The 23,367-nt window shown below is 44.4% G+C and overlaps 1 protein-coding gene across 6 annotated transcripts in view; it reads right to left on the bottom strand.

The window, feature by feature from the left end:
• Window positions 1-23,367, bottom strand: part of CAST (calpastatin) — a 205,614-nt gene that overhangs the window by 101,393 nt on the left and 80,854 nt on the right. The window lies entirely within an intron of this gene.

Genomic DNA, 23,367 nt, shown 5'->3' with positions numbered 1-23,367 from the left:
GTGCGTCATCATTTTTTTTAATGTAAGTTAAAACTTACTGGGGGTCATTTACAAAAAGCAGGAAAGCTATACACCTCCGTCCTCAAACTGCTTCAGAAGAAGCAAAAATGATACATGTTGAGTGAATTTGGGGATATGGTGCAAAATGACTGACCGACATTATTGCTCAACCAAAACTTCTGCTAAGCCTCATCCAGGCAGCCATAACACAGGCCAAAGTCCTAGCCCTTCCATGGTGAAATAACCCAAACTAAGAGCATTACATACCCATAGGACAGGTCAGGACTGAAATCCATTAAAAGGCTAAGACCTCATGCACACGAACGTTGTGTGTTTTGGTCCGCAAATCGCGGATCCGCAAAACACAGATGGCGTCCGTGTGCATTCGTGCCGTTCCGCAAATTGCAGGACAGACATTAATATAACTGCCTATTCTTGTCCGCAAGTTCAGAGTCCACATCTTTTGCGGCCCCATTGAAGTGAATGGGTCCGCATCCGAGCCACCAAAACTGCGGCTCGGATGTGGACCAAAACAATGACCGTTGTTTTATTCCGTGTCCGTTGTGTCGTTTTTCATGATTTTCTGCGGACCCACTGACTTTCAATGGGTCCATTGAAAACTCGTCTAATGCACCGTTTGTCATCCGCGTCCGTGGTTCCAGTCCGTCAAAAAAATATAACCTGCCCTATTATTTTCGCGGAAAACGGTTCGCAGACCCATTCAAGTCAAAAAACACGGAGGCACACAAGATTGTCGTCCGCGTCCGTTTTTTTCCTATCATTTGCATGGCAAACCTGTCTTAGATTTTTTTTTACTTTCCTTCATGTCTGGTGATCCTCCAAAAATAAAGGAAGACCCACGGAAACAGATCACGGAACAACGGAACCCCATTTTGCGGAACGGAACACAAAAACGGTCGTGTGCATGAGGCCTAAGTCACATGTCAGTGAAATGGATGTGTGCTGTCTGTGTTCTCCATGGACAGCTCATGGATCCATTGTGCTTATTCACATACCACTGACCATGGAGACTACTTTGGAAGCAAAACATGCCCATAGAAGTCTATGGGTCAATAAAAACCAAGGACAGAACACGGATGCTATTTTTCACGGATTCATTGCATAAAACAATGATTTAAAAAAAAGGAGGATTTATGTTTTTTGCAGATGAAAAAAAACGAATAAACCATGATAAAAAAAAATATATATGCACCCTGAACTTTACAGATGCAACATTTGGATGCAACACAGGCCGAGTATTTGCATCAGCAAAATGCACCAGGACGTGTGAGTGAGACCTATGGATGCAAATGCAGAAGCATTATGGCCCTCAGAATGAGCCCTTAAAAGCCCTTGAACAAGCCCTGAGCCCTATATAGGCACATGGACACCATCTCTGTGAGGCCTCCTGCACACGACTGTAGGTGTCCCATTGCCGTGTGGCGGACCGAGTTTGCGGATCCGCAATACAAGGGCACCATTCCGTGTGCATAAAAATCTATATAACAGATCTATACTGTCAGTTTGTTAACGCTTTTCTATGGCCATGACTTTTAAATATCTGTACTTTCATATTTCCCAAATGTCAAATGATGTAGCTATGATGTCATGTGAAATGCACAATTTGCGGGTTTCTGTTAACCAAAATAACCTAATTACAGGTTTTAAACTGGCAGAATGAGCAGAATATCACTCATGCCGGTTAAATGTAACACATAGGAGCTAACTAGTATGTGGTAGCCTGAAATGCCTCCTAAGGCCTCCTGCACACGAACGTGTGCTTCCCGTTGCCATATTGCGGACCACATTTGCGGATTCGCAATACACCGGCGCCGTTCTGTGGCCTTTTTCGCATCACGGATGCGGACCCATTCACTTCAATGGGTCCGCAAATCCGGAGATGCGGGACGGAAGCACGGAACAGAACCCTACGGAAGCACTACGGAGTGCTTCCGTGGGGTTTCGTCCCGTACTTCCGTTCTGCAAAAGATATAGAACATGTCCTATCTTTTTGCGGAATGGCCGGATCACGGACCTATTAAAGTGCTGCGGCTGCCCCAGGGACGGTGTTCGTGTATTGCGGCCCGTATTTTGCGGGCTGCAGCACGGCCAGAGGGCGCACGCGTTCGTGTGCAGGAGGCCTAAGAGTGGCCTTCATTCTGGCAGACCTGGACCAAGCACACCGTACATGTGAACGGCTGATGTGTAATGCAGCCGCAGGGGTCAATGTATCACCAGACACAGGTTCCCGGGAAATAATATGGGAGGATATAAAGACTAGAGCTGAAAAGCACCGCTACAGACCATATACACAGATATGCAGTATTTTACAGGCTACATTTGGTTCTATTCCTTCCTACTTCCGAGGGGTGCGCGTGTACAAGCTGAAAACAATGGAGTATTCCAGCAATAGACCAAACAAGCCCCCAACAATGTATTTACTTACATTTCCTGTAATCTGCCGGTAGACAATCAACTGAAACTACTACATGCAAGAAACACATAAGGAGGTTTCTATGGTGCTTAAAAGTGTTTTTCCCACAAACGACACTTATCCCATATCCCCAGGATAGGGAATATGTGACGTCCTGGAGACCCAAGAATGGAGAAGTTGGGCTCATGCATGACTACTCTTCCATTCAGTATTGTCGATGACGGCACCGAGCAGGACCTCCGCACATATTGTATGTCCTGTGGATAACTGCAAGCACTAAAAATCCCTTAAACCCTGGGAATACACTACTGTTGACCCATCCTCAGCATAGGTCATCAATATCTGATCTGCGGGAGTCTGACTCTCGGCTGTTTGAAGAAGATCCCCACCGGGCACAGCGCGTACATTGTATAGCGGCTGCGCTTGATACTGCAACCCAGGCCGTTTCACCTGAATGGGACAGAGGTGCAAACTGACCATATGACCCATGAATATGACATCACTGGTCCAGAAAGGGGCTCAGTGGAGTGCCAAAGCTTCTTCAAACAACTGATCGACAGCCGTACTGAGAGTTAAACCCCCACCGATCAGATATTGATAACCTTTTCTGAGGAGAAGCTATCCATATTCAACTCCCAAGGCGACTGGTGACTTCATACCATACATACCCCTTGGACCTATAGTGCAGTGCCACTGCCTAGACCTAAGGCTGGAAACACACATGCAGTCTTTGATGCAATTTACGGTAAGTTGCAGTTTTTGATGCATTTTTTTCATCCAAAGCCAGACATGCATACATACAGGAGAAGCATTATTGTGGTAACAGAAAGGGCTTTTTTTTGTCATCAAAGCCAGAATTAATATGTTGAGCAACAAAAAATTACGGAACTGTTGTGTTTATTGTTCTGTAGTTTTAAGACGGCTTCATTTCCATTTATTTTTTTCAAATAGCAGCATGCTCTGGGTGTTTATTTCAGGAGTTTTCCTAAACACTACGGGTGCATTCATATGACCGTATGTATTTTGTGATCCGCAAAAAAATACGGATGACGTCTGTGTTGCATCCGTTTTTTTTGAGGATCCATCGCAACAATGTCTGTCTTTGTCCACAAAACAGACAAGAATAGAACATGTTTTATCTTTTTTGTGGGGCTACAGCCATACGGATGTGGACAGCCATTGAAATGAATGGGTCTGCCTCCTATCTGCAAAATGTCATGTGAATGGGGCCTACTCAAGAGGAAAAAAAAAATGTATCTAAATTTTTTTTTTTTAAATGCATGAATTTCATGGCATTTACTTACATGCCAAAAAAGCCTCCAAACTTGTGCTCCTGGCTTTGAGTAAAAAAACAAAAACGGCATGTGTGATTCTAAGCCTTTGATTTGGAAAAGATTCAACAATCTAATGTTCATCGAGACAACCCAACTGTCCTAGAAAAGCAAACGTCACGGAACTGAGGGTGCGGCATGTTTGATTTCAACATACCTGATCCTTCATCGAAGTTTTAGGTCCCTTTCACACGAGCGAGTTTTCCGCGCGGATGCAATGCGTGAAGTGAACGCATAGCACCCGCACTGAATCCTGACCCATTCATTTCAATGGGGCTGTGTACATGAGCGTTGTTTTTCACGCATCAGTTCTGCGTTGCGTGAAAATAGCAGCATGTTCTATATTCTGCGTTTTTCACGCAGCCCTGGCCCCATAGAAGTGAATGGGGCTGCGTGAAAAACGCATTGCATCCGCAAGCAAGTGCGGGTGCGATGCGTTTTTCACTGATGGTTGCTAAGAGATGTTGTTTGTAAACATTCAGTTTTTTATCACGCGCGTGAAAAACACATCAAAATGCATTGCACCCGCGCGGAAAAAAACTGAACAACTAAGCGCAACCGCAGACAAAACTGACTGAACTTGCTTGCAAAATAGTGCGAGTTTCACTGAACGCACCCTGAACGCATCCGGCCCCAATCCGCAACGCCCGTGTGAAACCAGCCTTACAGTAGGAGGCTTTCGTGTGGCTGTCATACTGGTTTGCGCAGGAGCTGTATATTTAGCCGAAGACTGAAAAGTACGCCATCACATGTAATGAAAGGGGCTTGGCCTGAATAGGCTTTGCACCTCATGGTGCCATTGAAACATAGGTTGCTATGGACTGGGTTTTCTGCCTTTTTTCCCCTTGTCTGTTCCCTGTGTTTCTGTTTATTTCCCTCAGGTCAAGTAAGCCAGCTGGATACCGGGCAGCTTCTGGATTGGTCAGTGTGGCTGAAGGGTCAGTGTTTACTATTGGTTAAATCGGTTGCTGTCCGGTTGCTGGGCCTTGTTCTATTTTTATCTAGGTCCTGGATTGGTTTATGGAGCGGTTCGGCGGGAATTCTACCTATTTAAGAAGGTGTCGTACCTGTGAAGATCAGTCGCCGTGTCAAGAACAGAGAAGAGGCTTGTCCCGCCCACCCTCCCTGAATATTGTCGCGGTCTTTGTTTCTTTAACCACCTCCGGACCGCCTAACGCAGGATCGCGTTCCGGAGGTGGCAGCCCTGCGCACAGTCACGCATATATGCGTCATCTCGCGAGACGCGAGATTTCCTGTGAACGCGCGCACACAGGCGCGCGCGCTCACAGGAACGGAAGGTAAGAGAGTTGATCTCCAGCCTGCCAGCGGCGATCGTTCGCTGGCAGGCTGGAGATGTGTTTTTTTTAACCCCTAACAGGTATATTAGACGCTGTTTTGATAACAGCGTCTAATATACCTGCTACCTGGTCCTCTGGTGGTCCCCTTTGTTTGGATCGACCACCAGAGGACACAGGTAGCTCAGTAAAGTCCCACCAAGCACCACTACACTACACTACACTACACCCCCCCCCCCGTCACTTATTAACCCCTTATTAGCCCATGATCACCCCTGATCACCCCATATAGACTCCCTGATCACCCCCCTGTCATTGATTACCCCCCTGTCATTGATCAACCCCCTGTAAAGCTCCATAAGACGTCCGCATGATTTTTACGGATCCACTGATAGATGGATCGGATCCGCAAAACGCATCCGGACGTCTGAATGAAGCCTTACAGGGGCATGATCAATGACTGTGGTTATCACCCCATATACAGGGAGTGCAGAATTATTAGGCAAGTTGTATTTTTGAGGATTAATTTTATTATTGAACAACAACCATGTTCTCAATGAACCCAAAAAAACTCATTAATATCAAAGCTGAATATTTTTGGAAGTAGTTTTTAGTTTGTTTTTAGTTTTAGCTATTTTAGGGGGATATCTGTGTGTGCAGGTGACTATTACTGTGCATAATTATTAGGCAACTTAACAATAAACAAATATATACCCATTTCAATTATTTATTTTTACCAGTGAAACCAATATAACATCTCAACATTCACAAATATACATTTCTGACATTCAAAAACAAAACAAAAACAAATCAGTGACCAATATAGCCACCTTTCTTTGCAAGGACACTCAAAAGCCTGCCATCCATGGATTCTGTCAGTGTTTTGATCTGTTCACCATCAACATTGCGTGCAGCAGCAACCACAGCCTCCCAGACACTGTTCAGAGAGGTGTACTGTTTTCCCTCCTTGTAAATCTCACATTTGATGATGGACCACAGGTTCTCAATGGGGTTCAGATCAGGTGAACAAGGAGGCCATGTCATTAGATTTTCTTCTTTTATACCCTTTCTTGCCAGCCACTCTGTGGAGTACTTGGACGCGTGTGATGGAGCATTGTCCTGCATGAAAATCATGTTTTTCTTGAAGGATGGGATGCAGACTTCTTCCTGTACCACTGCTTGAAGAAGGTGTCTTCCAGAAACTGGCAGTAGGACTGGGAGTTGAGCTTGACTCCATCCTCAACCCGAAAAGGCCCCACAAGCTCATCTTTGATGATACCAGCCCAAACCAGTACTCCACCTCCACCTTGCTGGCGTCTGAGTCGGACTGGAGCTCTCTGCCCTTTACCAATCCAGCCACGGGCCCATCCATCTGGCCCATCAAGACTCACTCTCATTTCATCAGTCCATAAAACCTTAGAAAAATCAGTCTTGAGATATTTCTTGGCCCAGTCTTGACGTTTCAGCTTGTGTGTCTTGTTCAGTGGTGGTCGTCTTTCAGCCTTTCTTACCTTGGCCATGTCTCTGAGTATTGCACACCTTGTGCTTTTGGGCACTCCAGTGATGTTGCAGCTCTGAAATATGGCCAAACTGGTGGCAAGTGGCATCTTGGCAGCTGCACGCTTGACTTTTCTCAGTTCATGGGCAGTTATTTTGCGCCTTGGTTTTTCCACACGCTTCTTGCGACCCTGTTGACTATTTTGAATGAAACGCTTGATTGTTCGATGATCACGCTTCAGAAGCTTTGCAATTTTAAGAGTGCTGCATCCCTCTGCAAGATATCTCACTATTTTTGACTTTTCTGAGCCTGTCAAGTCCTTCTTTTGACCCATTTTGCCAAAGGAAAGGAAGATGCGTAATAATTATGCACATCTAATATAGGGTGTTGATGTCATTAGACCACACCCCTTCTCATTACAGAGATGCACATCACCTAATATGCTTAATTGGTAGTAGGCTTTCGAGCCTATACAGCTTGGAGTAAGACAACATGCATAAAGAGGATGATGTGGTCAAAATACTAATTTGCCTAATAATTCTGCACGCAGTGTAGACTCCCTGATCACCCCCCTGTCATTGATTACCCCCCTGTAAAGCTCCATTCAGATGTCCGCATGATTTTTACGGATGCACTGATAGATGGATCGGATCCGCAAAACGCATCCGGACGTCTGAATGAAGCCTTACAGGGGCGTGATCAATGACTGTGGTGATCACCCCATATAGACTCCCTGATCACCCCCCTGTCATTGATTACCCCCCTGTAAAGCTCCATTCAGATGTCCGCATGATTTTTACGGATGCACTGATAGATGGATCGGATCCGCAAAACGCATCCGGACGTCTGAATGAAACCTTACAGGGGCATGATCAATGACTGTGGTGATCACCCCATATAGACTCCCTGATCACCCCCCTGTCATTGATCACCCCCCCTGTCATTGATCACCCCCCCTGTCATTGATCACCCCCCCTGTCATTGATCACCCCCCCTGTAAGGCTCCATTCAGACATTTTTTTGGCCCAAGTTAGCGGAATTTTTTTTTTTTTTCTTACAAAGTCTCATATTCCACTAACTTGTGTCAAAAAATAAAATCTCACACGAACTCACCATACCCCTCACGGAATCCAAATGCGTAATTTTTTTTAGACATTTATATTCCAGACTTCTTCTCACGCTTTAGGGCCCCTAGAATACCAGGGCAGTATAAATACCCCACATGTGACCCCATTTCGGAAAGAAGACACCCCCAGGTATTCCGTGAGGGGCATATTGAGTCCATGAAAGATTGAAATTTTTGTCCCAAGTTAGCGGAACGGGAGACTTTGTGAGAAAAAAATTAAAAATATCAATTTCCGCTAACTTGTGCCAAAAAAAAAAAATTTCTATGAACTCGCCATGCCCCTCATTGAATACCTTGGGGTGTCTTCTTTCCAAAATGGGGTCACATGTGGGGTATTTATACTGCCCTGGCATTCTAGGGGCCCCAAAGCGTGAGAAGAAGTCTGGTATTAAAATGTCTAAAAATGCCCTCCTAAAAGGACTTTGGGCACCTTTGCGCATCTAGGCTGCAAAAAAGTGTCACACATCTGGTATCGCCGTACTCAGGAGAAGTTGGGGAATGTGTTTTGGGGTGTCATTTTACATATACCGATGCTGGGTGAGAGAAATATCTTGGTCAAATGCCAACTTTGTATAAAAAAATGGGAAAAGTTGTCTTTTGCCAAGATATTTCTCTCACCCAGCATGGGTATATGTAAAATGACACCCCAAAACACATTCCCCAACTTCTCCTGAATACGACGATACCACATGTGTGACACTTTTTTGCAGCCTAGGTGGGCAAAGGGGCCCATATTCCAAAGAGCACCTTTCGGATTTCACAGGTCATTTTTTACAGAATTTGATTTCAAACTCCTTACCACACATTTGGGCCCCTAGAATGCCAGGGCATTATAACTACCCCACAAGTGACCCCATTTTGGAAAGAAGAGACCCCAAGGTATTCGCTGATGGGCATAGTTAGTTCATGGAAGTTTTTATTTTTTGTCACAAGTTAGTGGAATATGAGACTTTGTATGAAAAAAAAAAAAAAAATCATCATTTTCCACTAACTTGTGACAAAAAATAAAAAATTCTAGGAACTTGCCATGCCCCTCACGGAATACCTTGGGGTGTCTTCTTTCCAAAATGGGGTCACTTGTGGGGTAGTTATACTGCCCTGGCATTCTAGGGGCCCAAATGTGTGGTAAGGAGTTTGAAATCAAATTCTGTAAAAAATGACCTGTGAAATCCGAAAGGTGCTCTTTGGAATATGGGCCCCTTTGCCCACCTAGGCTGCAAAAAAGTGTCACACATCTGGTATCTCCGTACTCAGGAGAAGTTGGGGAATGTGTTTTGGGGTGTCATTTTACATATACCCATGCTGGGTGAGAGAAATATCTTGGCAAAAGACAACTTTTCCCATTTTTTTATACAAAGTTGGCATTTGACCAAGATATTTATCTCACCCAGCATCGGTATATGTAAAATGACACCCCAAAACACATTCCTCAACTTCTCCTGAATAAAGAGATACCAGATGTGTGACACTTTTTTGCAGCCTAGGTGGGCAAAGGGGCCCATATTCCAAAGAGCACCTTTCGGATTTCACTCGTCATTTTTTACAGAATTTGATTTCAAACTCCTTACCACACATTTGGGCCCCTAGAATGCCAGGGCAGTATAACTACCCCACAAGTGACCCCATTTTGGAAAGAAAAGACCCCAAGGTATTTCGTGATGGGCATAGTGAGTTCATAGAAGTTTTTATTTTTTGTCACAAGTTAGTGGAATATGAGACTTTGTAAGAAAAAAAAAAAAAAGAAAAAAAATCATCATTTTCCGCTAACTTGTGACAAAAAATAAAAAGTTCTATGAACTCACTATGCCCATCAGCGAATACCTTAGGGTGTGTACTTTCCGAAATGGGGTCATTTGTGGGGTGTTTGTACTGTCTGGGCATTGTAGAACCTCAGGAAACATGACAAGTGCTCAGAAAGTCAGAGCTGCTTCAAAAAGCGGAAATTCACATTTTTGTACAATAGTTTGTAAACGCTATAACTTTTACCCAAAGCATTTTTTTTTTTTACCCAAACATTTTTTTTTTATCAAAGACATGTAGAACAAAAAATTTAAAGCAAAATTTATATATGGATGTAGTTTTTTTTGCAAAATTTTACAACTGAAAAATGTCATTTTTTTGCAAAAAAATCGTTAAATTTCAATTAATAACAAAAAAAGTAAAAATGTCAGCAGCAATGAAATACCACCAAATGAAAGCTCTATTAGTGAGAAGAAAAGGAGGTAAAATTCATTTGGGTGGTAAGTTGCATGACCGAGCAATAAACGGTGAAAGTAGTGTAGGTCAGAAGTGTAAAAAGTGGCCTGGTCTTTCAGGGTGTTTAAGCACTGGGGGCTGAGGTGGTTAAAGGGGGGGTTAGTCGCTCAGAATTCTGGGTGGATTTAAATTAATTCAGTAAATGGACTTTAATTTTATTAATATGGTTTTATATTGGTTTAAAATGGTTGAGTTATGTAACCCCCAATAATTTAATAAAGACCGCGGCCTCTTCATCCACTTGAAGTTTCTGTTGTTTTATTAATTATTATTACAGCTTATGGTGGTGAAGGTATATGCTTTTAAAGGTTATTGTTGAATATGGCACCATTGGGAAAGGCTGTTGTTGTGGCCATTTTTCCACTGAATTATTTTAATGACAAAAAAATAGAGGAATGTAAAAATCTGTAGCTCCTACATGCAGATACACGTTTCTCTAGAAAAACGGTTCTAGGGGCATCTCCTGGAAGTGCTGCGGTTTCTGCTGGAATTATGGTCTGGTTCTCCACTGTATACACCATTGTTATGCTTGATCCTGGGAAACCAGGAGAGTGGCCAAAAAGGGCATAATATATGTATTACCTTTAGACAATGTTCGCATGTGGCATATTTGTTGCAGATTTTTAGTGCAGATTTGACAGTGAAATTCTGCAATGAAGTATAGTACAATGCATTTGAATGGCTCCACTCCTCCATGAATGGTTCCAAATCTGCTGCAGATTTCGCCAATGGAAATACAAAGGATCAAATCTCTGCATGTCTTCTAGCGGATTCCACAATATGTCCACAGCCATAATAGTCAGCTGAGTGAGGACACGTCTCTTTAGGTGTCAGATAAAAGACAGCTACTTGTGGCAAATGTCAAAGCCACTGCTAGAGGAACACTACGGAGTGCTTTCTGGGGTTCCGTTCCGTGCTTCTATCTAAAAGTTCTATCTTTTTGCGGAACGGAAGGATCGCGGACCCATTCAAGTGAATGGGTCTGCGATCCCCATGCGTCGGCCCCACGGATGTTTAAAATGAGCCAACCAGAAAGACACACAAGTTAAGAAAAACACTACTGCAAGAAACGTTTGTACTATATTTCATAATTCCCATAGACTTAGGCTACTTTCACACTTGCGGCAGGACGGATCAGACAGGCTGTTCACCCTGTCGGATTCGTCCTTCCACTATTTCACCATACCGCCGCTCCGTCCCTATTGACTATAATGGAGACGGGGGCGGAGCTCCGGCGCAGTTCGGCAGTGCACGGCGAAAGACTGCCGGACTTTTTAGTCCGGTGAACTCTCACCGCGAACTGTTGTGCTGCGCCGGAGCTCCGTCCTGTCCCCATTATAGTCAATAGGGACGGAGTGGCGGTCCGGCGAAATAGCGGAAGGACGGATCCGACAGGGTGAACAGCCTGTCGGATCCGTCCTGCCACAAGTGTGAAAGTACCCTTACTTCTAACATCTGGAGGTGATGCAAAAAAAAAAAAGAAATGAAAAAAGTGACAACGCGCACAATAGTCGGGCAAAGACAATAGAAAAAAAAACTGGGCCAAAATTATTATAGTCCGGCGGCGTATGTCGGGCTATGATAATCAGGCTCGCTGGTGGCAGTCCGTAAGCCTGAACTGAGCTCTATGCTTGCCTTTGGCTGGCATAAATTCCAGTGTTCTTCTACGCCAAAAAACTGGTGAAGATGATAAATGTAGTGGTGGCTGCTGGCCCTGCCCTCTTCTGGGACAGTGGCAAGGCTGGATGAGTAACGAAAAAGTTATATTTTGTGACTTTTTCACGCCACAAAATTGATGACTCTAAATGATAAATTTGGTCCTGTGTGAATCTACATGCACACGACCGTGGTGTGTTTTGCGGTCCGCAAATTGCGGATCCACAAAACACGGATGGTATCCGTGAGCGTTCCGCAATTTGTGGAACGGCATGGACAGCCTTTAAAATAACTGCCTATTCTTGTCCACAAACTGCGGACAAGAATAGGACATGTTATATTTTTTTGCGGGGCCACGGAACGGAGCAACGGATGCGGACAGCACACACAGTGATGTCCACATCTTTTGCGGCCCCATTGAAGTGAATGGGTCTGCATCCGTCTGCGTTCCGTAGCCCCGCAAAAAAAATAGAACATGTCCTAGTCTGTTTTAGGCATTGTTACAATGGATCCGCAAAAAAAAAAAAAAAAAAAGATGGTAAACGGATGTCATCCTTTTTTTTTTTTGCGGACCGCAAAACACATACGGTCGTGTGCATGTAGCCTAAGGTTACTTTCTCACTAGCGTTAATTTTTTCCTGTATTGAGATCCGTCATAGGGGATCAATACCGGAAAAAAATGCTTTTGTCCCCATTCTTTGTCAATGGGGACAAAACTGAACTGAACAGAACGGAATGCTCAAAAATGCATTCCGTTCCATATAGTTGCGTTCCCATACCGGAGAGCAAACGGCAGCATGTTGTAGTTTGCTTTCCGACCTGGGATGCGGAGCGAGACGGATCCGGCATGACTCCCAATGCGGGACGGATCCGTTTTTCTCTGACACAATCTGCCACAATAGAAAACGGATCCGTCCCCCACTGACTTTCAATGGAGTTCATGACGGATCCGTCTTGGCTATGTTAAAGATAATACAAGCGGATCCGTTCATAACGGATGCAGACGGTTGTATTATCAGTAACAGAAGTGTTGTTGCTGAGCCCTGCTTGTAACTTGCGAGGTGGGGCATCCATGATCTGTACTTGTTAGAGCTCATGCACATGACCGTGGTTTGGGTCTTCATCTGATCCATTTTTTTTGCAGGTCAGATGCAGACCCATTCACTTCAATGGGGCCGCAAAAGATGCTGACAGCACCCTGTTTGTTCCGTGCCATCTGCAAAATTATAGAACATGTCCTGTTCTTGCCCGCATTACGGACAAGGATAGAATTGTTCTATTAGGGGCCGACTGTTACCACAAAACAGCCAATGGTCGTGTGCATGAGCTCTTACTTCAGCATATTCCTCTGATGCTCAACTGGAAAAAAACATGATGTGAACAGGCTCTTGCAGTAATTGCTCTGCCGTACGGTACACCAAGAATAGTACATAATAGTCCTTCAGAAGCTAATCCATGACGTGGTTCCATGACATCATGCCTGGAGGTTTCTGTAGGGTATCATCTAGTGTGTCTGGATCAAAGAAAATACATGCAGTGCAATAACCATATAATCTCCCTGATGACATGATCTCGTCATGCCCCCTCATCTAGAGACAATGAATGACGCTCTGTACAGTATGCAGAAGGTATAAGGACATGGCACCAGAGTTTCCAAAGTTACTTGTGTTTTGAACCACACCTGGGAAAGGTACAGCGGAAAGTATGTGAGAGAACACTCCCCACCCTGGAGTGTGCCTACTCTACAGAAATAACACCTTCTGAACCTTTCACATCACGTTACGCAAGACACAAAATCTGAGCCAAAAGATACGTAATCTACAGGGCAGGAATAGAAGGGGAAGTGGTGCACCAAGGACCACTGAAATTACTAATAACCTACTATGAACTAAGAACCAATAGCATGCCTTCCCCATTAGGGTCCATTCACACGTCCATAGAACGGGTCCCCATCCGTTTCCGCAATTCTGTGGAACTAGTGCGGACCCATTCATTCTCAATGGGGACGGAAAGCATTGGCATTGTGCTGCATTTCCGGTCTGCGGCTCCTGAAAAAAATAAAAAAAATAGAACAAGTCCTATCCTTGTCTGCAATAGAGGACAATAATAGGCATTTCTATAGGGGTGCCGGCCCGGTGTATTGCGGATCCGCAATACACTACGGACGTGTGAAATTACTGTGGATCAGTACACCTGGATGCCATTCCAGGAGTTTACAAGTGATGGTCTCATTCACTTCAATTAACTGCAATGGGATCAGTGCCACAGTAACCAGCTCTGTCCGCCACACAATGGATGTAGTTGTGGCCCAGACTTCAGGTGCTTGAGCAACTGCAGAACAGCTGATTGGTGGGAGGTGTGAGATGATGGGCCCCCACAATTAGGGATTGATGGCCTATCCTGAGGATCGCCCATTGCTTGTAAAATGGTGGATAACCCCTTTAATGACCAAGCTAATTTTGGGGCCGACGTTTTGTTTTGTTCTCTTCCCATCTTCAGTTGACATAGCCGTACGAAGGCTTGCTTTTTTGTGTGACAAATTGTACTTTTTAAAGGAACCATTTAATGGGTTATATAAAGTATTTGAGAAACTGTGAAAAAAAATATTTGTGGAATGGAAATGTAAAAAAAAAACTAAAAAAGGTCGTTTTGCATATTTCACTCTTTTTTTGTTACTTTAAACTTTTTTCTTTTTCCACAGACAGAGCTGTGTGAGAGCTCATCTTTTGTGGGCCGAGCTGAAGACTTATTGAGACTACCTTTGTGTACATTTGACTTTTTGATCATTTGTAATTCAACTTTTTTGGGGGGGGGGGAGGCAAGGTGGTCAAAAAGACAATTCTGGCATTGAAGATTTTTTTCTTACGTCATTCACCTTGCATGATAAATAATATGACATTTTAACTTTATTTTTTACTAGCTGAAGGACCCGGCTTCACACGGGTATATTTCATTTAATGTTTGTGTGTGTCATTAAAAGATATCAACAGTATCCACTATAACAGCACCCCACCCCTTAACAGTGACCTCCACAGCGCCCCACCCCTTAACACTGACCCCCCCCCCCAACAGTACCCCATCCCTTAAAATTGGACCTCCCCAGCAGCCCACCCCTTTAACAGTGACTTTCACAGCAATCTGTCCCTAACACTGACCTCCATTGCGGACAATCCCCTTAACTGTGACCTCCACAGCAGTCTGCCCCTACGGTGGCCATAGGTCCAGTTTTAGGCAGGACAGTCTTGCTTTCAGACTCCCTGTTCTCCATCTGGCGTAGGGCCTGGACGGACACAGGGATGTCCTTTTGAAGCTGCAGGGAGAAGTCACCCTCCCTCCCACCCCTGCAGCTGACAGAAGTTGATTTTTAACCTCATTTTCTCAATCCCTGTCGGCTGAGGAGTGGGAGGGGCGTGGCCTAACTGGATCGGGGGTGTATCCTTTTGAACAGCTCACTCTAAGACAGCAGTACAGTGCTGTCTGAGTGTGAGCTGCAGGGAGAAAGTCACCCTCCCTCCCACCTCTGCAGCTGACAGAAGTTGATTTTTAACTTAATTTTTCCAATTCCTACCGACTAAAAAGTGGGAGGGGCTTGGGGCGGAGTTTTAAGTTAATCTTTTGAGGGTGGACACATTGTGGCAGGGGGCGTGTCTGGGCTCCTTCCTGCAAGAGTGACGCCCCTCTGGGCACCTTACTGGCTCATTTGCATAACAAATAAACTGGATTTACAGAGGATATAAACATCTATTGCTGGAACCAAGGCACATCTAGAAATAAGGTACTAAGTGCTATTAGGCCATGGCTTTACTTCAATAGTGATTATCCTGGTGACAGATTTCCTTTAAAGCTGACCTACAGCAGTGAAGAAAAATGGCTGGGTTGTTATGGAAACCTGGAGTAAAACTGTATGTGGAGGCTGGAGGACCTGCGAGCTTCTATTGGCTGATAAGGGTCATGTGACCAAGCTTCTATTGGCTAATGCATTTTTTGGGAAAACCTTAGGAACGGTATGTCCTAGAGAGCTGAAACCTGAGAGTCTAAAACCTTCCCGGACACCTGATGTACCTGTGTGCCAAATTTCGTGATTGAAAATGCGACGGTTCAAATTCCTTTAGCGGACATACACTCAGCTTTATATATTAGACTTATCTTTTTAATATGAGAAATGGAAAGTTTTTTTTAATATTTAAAAAAATTTTTTTTAAACTTTAGTCCCCTTAGGGGACTTGAAATTGTGATCACCCATACTAATACTTCCATACGGCTGTGAATAGCAATTTTACCAGAATTCTATCACACCCTGCCAGAGGCACAGTGTAATGGGGCCAAAACATTTTCACTTAGGGATGTACTCCTTTTTGTTGCCAGCGGTTTAGACATTAATGGCTGTGTGGTGTTATTTTGAGGGCACACCAAATTTAGGCCTATTGCAGACGGCCGAATGGCTTTTTCAGTATTTTGCAGTCATCCACTTTTGTAAATACCCTCAAATTAAAGCTGACAGTCTGCAGTTAAAGCACATCTTGTTTGTTTCATTTCAAATCCATTGTGGTGGTGTATAGAGCCAAAAATGTTACAATTGTGTCGATGTCCCAATATTTATGGACCTGACTGTAGCATGGCCAATTTAAAGTACATATAAATCTATATAACAGATCTATACTGTCAGTTTGTTAACGCTTTTCTATGGCCATGACTTTTAAATATCTGTACTTTCATATTTCCCAAATGTCAAATAATGTAGCTATGAGGTCATGTGAAATGCACAATTTGCGGGTTTCTGTTAACCAAAATAACCTAATTACAGGTTTTAAACTGGGCTCTAACTGATGACACATGAGCAGAATATCACTCATCCCGGCTAAATGTAACACATAGGAGGTAACTAGTATGTGGTAGCCTGAAATGCCTCCTAAGGCCTCCTGCACACGAACGTGTGCTTCCCGTTGCTGTATTGCGGACCACATTTGCGGATCCGCAATACACAGGCGCCGTTCTGTGGCCTTTCCGCATCACGGATGCGGACCCATTCACTTCAATGGGTCCGCAAATCCGGAGATGCGGAATGGTGCGGAATGAAGCACGGAACGGAACCCTACGGTAGCACTACGGAGTGCTTCCGTGGGGTTTCGTCCCGTACTTCCGTTCCGCAAAATGATAGAACATGTCCTATCTTTTTGCGGAACGGCCGGATCGTGGACCCAATAAAGTGAATGGGTCCGCGATCCGCTGCAGCTGCCCCACGGACGGTGTTCGTGCATTGCGGCCAACATTTTGCGGGCTGCAGCACGACCACGGGGCGCACACGTTCGTGTGCAGGAGGCCTAACAATCACACATTATGCACACAAACGTATTTTGTTTCTGTGTCCGTTCCGTTTTTTTTGCAGATAGGATGCGGACCCATTCATTTCAATGGGTCCGCAAAAAATGCGGACAGCACACCGTGTGCTGTCCATATCAGTATGTCCGTTCAGTAGCCCCGCAAAAAAAAAATAGAACATGTCCTATTCTTGTCCATTTTGTGGACAAGGATAGGCATTGTTACAATGGATCCGCAAAAAAAAACAGATGACGTCATCCTTTTTTTTTTTTTGCGGACCACAAAACACATATGGTCGTGTGCATGTAGCCTAATTCACACGTCAGTGTTTTGGTCAGTGATTTCCATCAGTGATTGTGAGCCAGAACCAGGATTGGAGCCTCCACAGACATAAGATATAAGGGAAAGATCTGCTCCTGTTCTGTGTTTGGAGCCGCACCTGGTTTTGGCTCAAAATCACTGATCGAACACTGACTGCGTGAATGAGGCATAATGGTGGTCATACATGGCTGTCTCATCCATGGGACATGTAATGACACACTCATTAGGTCATCACATCAGCCGTGAGGGCATCTCCTGCATGTTGAGGGGTAGCAGAGACTGAAGAGGGACAGTGAATCCTCCTAATAGGAGCAGTGGGGGATCCGTAAGTTGAGTTGACTTTAAATAATTATAATTTTACACCATGGTAAGCCATAAAATATATAAATAATTTAATTAAGTAAATGGCCGGACAACCCCTTTAACACCTTGGCGACATCCGCTTAAGTATATGGTGGATGTCTGGCCTGAGCGGGTGACATAGCCGGTAGGCGTATTCTATTTTACACAGCGGACATCTTGCAGCAGTGTTTGATCACATACATTTAACCTCTCAAATGCCAAGGTCAACTGCGACCACAGCATCTAAGCAGTTATTTAGAGGGAGGGCTTAAAGGGAACCTTCATCTGCACTATCCTGCCCTCACTGAGGACAGCATAGTATAGTGACAGACGCACTGATTTCAGAAGTCTGTCCCCCCTGTGATGGCAGTTAGCTTAGAGCACTGATATGCCGAACACAACAGAGTGCGCCACTGCTCTTGTCCCCCCGCCTCCAGACAATGGGGCGCTGCTGCTAGATGAGGCTAATTTATAACGAGCCGTGTGCCTCCTCATAAATTAGGCACATCTGTGGCAGTCCCTGCGCCTGGTGTAAAAACTACGGCAGCCCCTGGTTGGCAAGCGTAAATGTTAGTAAATTTGCCAAGACCCCCGTCCCAATCACCCCCAACTGGCGGACACGGCGTAAAGCTGGCCGTGTGATAAAATATTGTCGCACAGCTGGTTAAAAAAGGGGTCTTTATTTAACCAGGGGCTGTCTAAATCACCGATCTTATTAAATAACCCCCCATATATTTTCGCCTTTCTCCATTTTACAAATACAAATAAACAAAAAAAAAAAAAAACATCATTGGTATTGCCACTTCTGAAAATGTCAAACTATCAAAATATGAAACTATTTATCCTACGGGGTGAACGCTGTAATAGAAAAAAAAATTTAAATGCCAGAATCAACTTTTTTTGGTTGCTTCCACTTCCCAAAATTTTTTATTGAAAAAGTGATTGCCAAGCGAAAAACATGAGCCCCCACAGAGCTCCGTAGATGGAAATATAAAAAAAAGTTATGGGTATCAGGATATTGCAATGCAAATATTTTTTTTTAAGGTATATACACTATATATATATAATTATTTAGGCCTCTTGCACACGACCGTATGGCTTTTTCAGTATTTTGCGGTCCGCAAAAAACGATCCTCAAAAAATGCGGATGACATCCGTGTGCATTCCGTTTTTTGCGAAATGGAACAGCTGGCCCCTGATAGAACAGTACTATCCTTGTCCGCTATGCGGACATGTTCTATCTTTGAACGGAAAAACGGAAATGGAAGGCATACGGAGTAAATTCCGTTTTTTTTGTGGATCCATTGAAATGAATGGTTCCGTATACGGTTCCGTATCCTTACTGGATAGATAAAAACAAAAATGAAAATTGCCCCAATCCTTAAGGGGTTAAAACCAAATTCCTAGTAACTGAATCTGATTAAGCATCTGTTGGAAGTGCTGGAAAAACAAGCCTGAGCTATGGAGGCCCCACCTGCTAATATCTTGGTGCCAGATGCCACACAACCCCCCAGAGGCCTTATGGAAAATACTGTTTTGGCTGCGTGAATTTTTTTCTTGGTTTTCTGGCTTGAAAAAATTAAATAAAAAATGCCAAGAAAGCATAAAATTCTAGGAAATTATCTTAAAACTCAACTACATAAAACTGTATTTGTTATTAACGTTTTTGGTGTAAAGACACTGAAAAATCTAGCATTTGGCCCAAAAACAATAGTGATAACAGCATGTGCTACTTTGAAACCTTCCATTAATTGCTTGCAAGCGCCAAGTTGAGAAATCTGACCCATCACTTGGACAGTGCGCCAGTCCTAGTAACAAAGCTCCCCCCTACTTACTAAAGGTTACAGTATGCCGATGTGGAGTCCAACATTCCGATATCTAAGTATTAATTGGTTTGGAGATAACATCTTCATGCAAACGTATAGAGGAGAGACTGGGCTGCTCTCTGAACCAATTGCTCAAGTCCTTGGCATTATTGCCTTACAACTCTGGAATCCTGAGTTCAAATCCTCAGATCCTACCCAATCGGTGCCTCGGTTTGCGTGGGTTTCCTTTCGAAAAATGTACTGACCGGTCAATTGGTTTCTGATGTAACTGCAAATATCTTTCGTAGGAAAGTCAGGTTGTAAGCTCCATCGGTAGAAGGGACTGATAGGAATCTCTGTATAGACCCGCCGAATATGTAGGTATAAGCTCTCATACACAAGACCGTTCAGTGTTTTGCGGATACAGGCTGTGTGACATCCGCATTTTGCGGAACGGAACAGCCGGCCCCTAATAGAACAGTCTTATCCTTGTTCGTAATGTGGACAATAATAGGACATGTTCTATCATCTTTTCCACATCCAACCCCCAAAAAATGTGGACAAAAAATACTTTTGTGTACATGAGCCCTAAGGCCTATCGGTTCGCAGTCGTGTACACACTCAATCATTTCATTGGGCAGAGACATCAAACCATGTGTGTCCAGATTAAATGACCATTTCACTCTGCTTGTACAAACTGGGGGTCATTTACTAAGACTGGCTTTTTATGCTGCCATAAGATTCGTCAAGGAGTGCGCCTTATCATAAATTAGGCGCATCTACGGCCTGGCCATGGCTGTAGTAGTTTTTCCCTGACATTTACACCTGAATGTGAAGGTGAAGGGCTTAATGCACACAAACATATTTTTTTTCCGTGTTCGTTCTGGTTTTTTTGCAGCCTGTATGCGGAACCAATCACTTCAATTGGGCTGCAAAAAATGGAAATGATCATGTGTCTGTATGTCCACATGACCATTCCGCAAAAATACAGAACATGTCCTATTATTGTCCACATTACGGGCAAGGATAGGACAATTCTCTCCACAAAATTTGGAATGCACATGGCCGGTATCCGCGTTTTGCGGATCTACAATTTGCGGACGCAAAACATCCAACGGTCATGTACATGAGTCCCTAACGTAGGTAAACTTGCTGTGGTCGTCCCCGTCCTGCCAAACTGTCGACAATGACGTAAAACTGGCCATGTGACTAAATATTGTTGTACATCTGGTCAAAAAAAGGGACTTTGTGTATAAAGTCCCACTGTGTATTCAGACGGCGTTGTCTCAGCTCAGTGTTACTATTCACGTTTGGGTGCGTTCTCTTAGGGAGTTTAACATTTGCCTGTGGGGCTCGGCCCTTCCCTGCATTCATCAAATGTTACATACAGCTGTCAAAACGCCCATCTACAGTATGAACAGTCACAAATTGTAGGAATTTTTGCTCATCTTCCTCATAATTTCTTCTTTAGCGCTTGACTGCTTGCAGTAGTAGAAGTAGACTGCATAGCATACAGGTAGTAGGCCCCGTAGTCCCTGGTCTCTGTTTGGGGGTCACAATGTAAAGCGCCATTTAAAAGGGTTTTGCCATCTCAACATCTGCCCTATCACTAGGATATGCCACAAATGTCATATAGGTGCAGGTCCCAGATCTGGGACCTGCTCCTATCTCCAGAATGGGGACCTTGAACTGAGGGAGAGTGCACTGTGCATGCCCGGCATCCTCTCTATTCGCTGCTATGAATGGAGCGCTGCATGCTCACTCAGCTATTTCCGGAAGTCCCATAGCAGTGAATGGAGAGCAAGCTGCGTAAGCATGACCACCTCTCCATTCACCGCTCTGAGACTGACGAAAATAGCCGAGCAAGCTTTTGGCTATTTTTGGAACTCCCATAGTGGTGAATGGAGGGTGTCCGCAAATGTGTGGCTGTTCTCCCTTCACTTTGAGGGCCCTGCTCTGGAGATGGCATAAGGTCCCAGAGGTGGGACGCACACCAAGCTGATATTGTAATGTTGAGATGGAAAAACCCCTTTTAGGTTTTACATACTGGAACCCCGATGGATATATTAAAGCCCCGACGGAACCCTGATGGACCCCATTATAGGACAACTATAGGATTAATGGGGAACCATTCTAAAATCGAACAAACGCCATGATGCTAGTGTGAACAGAACACAATGTTAACACTCACACACACTGGGGCCAACATTACAGGAGTGCAGTTAACAGTACCTATCGGTATATCTGAGGGAAGCCACACAAACATTGTCACTAAGGCTGGGTTCACATCACGTTTTGGGCCTCCTCTTCACATATACATTGGGGAAAAAAAGGATACTAAAACGCAGCACACACTCTTGGATCCTGCAGAGTTTGGTAAAAAACCCACTTTTTTTTACAGTGGAAGTCTATGGTGAACGGATGCCACTGTATGGCATCTGTCTGAGGCATCCGTTTAATGTATACGTTTTTTGTATATGCTAAACGGATGGGAAAAAAGTGATGTGAACCCGGCCTAAAGTGATCAGATACAAACCCAGGTCCAGAGCACTGGCACAAAGGTGCTGCCCCATAAGTCCCCATACGCCTGCAGATAAATGAAACATATACACTGTATACTGCTGATATACCAAACTGAAGCATATGTAACGGACAGCCAATAGCACGGGCCTGTGTGCAAAACATGGCTTATTCCAGATGAAAACCTACATACAAATTAGGCCTCGTTCACATTTCCGTATCCATCTGTGTTTTATCCGTGAAAATATCCGTGAAGAATCCGTCTTTAGTCTGTGTGTCATCGTAAGACCTTATGCACACAACCGTATGTATTTTGCAGTCTGCAAATTGTGGATGCGCAAAATATGCCATTTTTTGTGGACCCATAGACTTCAATAGGTGTGTTTGGTCCATATCTGGAACCAAAAGTAGTGTGCGTCACCGTGAAATCACCGGTGTGGGAGAAAAATACATTTGTGTAAATGCCGCCGACTGCATGTTCATTGGGCAAACCAAATCTTTTGACAGGTTAAAAAAATTATCTTTTGGTGGCAGATCGTGCCGTGTAATAGGCGCTCTGATGCCGGCAAACAGTGATTCAGTATAGGGAGAAATGACGCATAGCGATCGATGCTCCCTATTCTGAGGAGGAAATCGCTGCATGAAATATAGCAGTGGCCTCCTCCGCTAGCGAGCAGGCGACTGCCGGGAAGGAACGCTTCCTTACTGACAATTGCCGGAAGAATCAGTCAGTCCAATACAGGCTTAGGCCTCTTGCACACGAACGTTGTGCATCCGTTCCGCGCATTGGGGACCACAATTTGCGGTCCCAAATGCACGGGCAACGTCCGTGCGGCAGGAGGGAAGGATCGAGACCCATTCAACTTGAATGGTTCCGTGATCCGTCCGCACCGCAAAATAGAACACGGACAAACACCACAGAAGCACTCAGTCGTGCTTCCGTTCCGCATTTCTGTTATTGCGGACCCATTTAAGTGACTGGGTCCGGATCCGTGATTTGGAGTGCACATTGGCCGGAGCCCGTGTATTGCGGACCCGCCATATGCGGGCCGCAATACGGGCACACAACGTTCGTGGCCTTAAAAGGGGTTGTCTCGCTTCAGCAAATGGCATTTATTATGTAGAGAAAGTTAATACAAGGCACTTACTAATGGATTGTGATTGTCCATATTGCCTCCTTTGCTGGCTTCATTCATTTTTCCATCACATTATACACTGCTCATTTCCATGGTTACGACCACCCTTCAATCCATCAGTGGTGGTCGTGCTTGCACACTACAGGAAAAAGCACTAGCCTATATGCTCTGCTATGGTCCCAGCCACCAAAGTGGCCGATGCTTTATCCTATAGTGTGCAAGTCTGACCACCACTGATCGATTGAAGGGTGGTCGTAACCCCTGGGTATGAGCAGTGTAGAATGATGTGATAGAAAAATGAATCCATTCAGCAAAGGAGGCAACATGG

Source organism: Bufo bufo, chromosome 2 (genome assembly GCF_905171765.1).
Source record: "Bufo bufo chromosome 2, aBufBuf1.1, whole genome shotgun sequence".
Classification (NCBI taxonomy): Eukaryota; Metazoa; Chordata; class Amphibia; order Anura; family Bufonidae; genus Bufo; species Bufo bufo.
Note: the sequence above shows the minus strand (reverse complement) of the source record. Positions and strands in the feature narration are given on the sequence as shown.